The sequence below is a fragment of the Arachis ipaensis genome, chromosome B07, assembly GCF_000816755.2.
Source record: "Arachis ipaensis cultivar K30076 chromosome B07, Araip1.1, whole genome shotgun sequence".
Classification (NCBI taxonomy): Eukaryota; Viridiplantae; Streptophyta; class Magnoliopsida; order Fabales; family Fabaceae; genus Arachis; species Arachis ipaensis.
The window spans coordinates 106,303,238-106,304,831 of NC_029791.2; positions in this window are offsets into that span (position 1 = coordinate 106,303,238).

The following is a 1,594-nucleotide window of genomic DNA, read 5'->3' on the forward strand; positions in this document are numbered from 1 at the left end:
CATGTTTGTCCAATAAAAAAATTAAAAGGACGATTTTAATACGAAAAAAAACGTTAAGGACGATTCTAAATCGAAAATTAGATGAGGGACGATTTTGATTTTTACGCTCAACTTTAGGGACCAAAACAGTAACCTTATTTGATATAAAAAAATAAATTTTATATAATTATTTAATTATGACCGGGTTAATCGGTTGAACCTGTGACCCACCGGTTGAACCAGTGACCCAGTGACCCAGTAGTTTTGCTGGGTCGATTGCCAGTTTGGTTTTGATAACTATGATTAAAATGGACCATTTATTTTAATTTTTTAAAAACATTGACATTACCGTCGAATATACCGTAGAAATAATTTGACGGTAATAGTGCACGAAACAAAATTTTTTGGCGCTAATAATACCATCGAAAAAATTCGCCAGTAACCAATTTGTTTTCCGAACTGGTAATCTGTCGCAACAAAAAAAATCTGACGGTAACCATTTAATTTATTTTTTTACGATAAATCCGATGGTACTCAACGTTTTTCGTGTAGTGAGGCTCTATAACACTATTCTAGTACAGTAGCTAGAATTTCAATGTAATTGTTAATTTTTTTATAATTTTAAATAAATTAATAATTTTATAAAATTTGTATTAAAATAAATAATTTTACAATTTAATTTTTATTATAATTTTTATATTTTACGTTTTTAATTTACTTTTATAATTTTACATAAAATCTTAATTTCTTTATCTTTCCATGCATTTCACTCCAATGTATATATAAAATGATAACTGCTATGTATTTTTCGAAAGATAATATGATCATTTCTTTCATATATTATTGTATAGTAGTCTGTTTTACATATTTTTAACACACAAAACACTAACACATTTAACTAATTTATGTATAATTAAAGTTTGAATAAAATTAATTTTTAAAACACTCATTAAATATGTGATAAGATTACACAAATATTTATCAAATTTGATGTTCTTTTTTATATTCTTAAGAAATATAAATAATTTATGTGATAAATCAATTGTTTATAATTTAATTTAAATATGATATTCTATATTCAAATAAAATATATAAAAAATTATTTTATGTATTGAATGCGTAGTGGAAGTATCTATACATCGAAGATTTTGTTTTTGATATTGGAGTAGCAACGGTGTTTTTTTTAAATGTGGGTTGATGTGGTGTTATTCTCAAATGTGGAACCGTTTAATTAGATAAACAGAAATCAGACCGTCCGATTTGTGAAGATACAGAAATCGAACTGATGAATTTGTGAAATCAGACTAAGGGATTTGTGACAGTACAGAAATCAGACCGAGAGATTTGTGACAGTACAGAAATCGGAGCGAGGAATTTCTGTTAAAAAAATTAAAAAATTTAAAGTATACAAATCGTACCTTCCGATTTGTGTATCTTCCACACTTTTAAAAAATACTAAAAATTATCATATTAAAGTATATTACTATTTTTACTTCCATATACAAAAAAAAAAGCGCCTCTATACATCACATGACATCACTTACTAAAGATAGCCTTAACTAGTTAACTTCTGATTTTGTATAGAAGTGAAAATGATAGCGGTACCGTTTGGTTT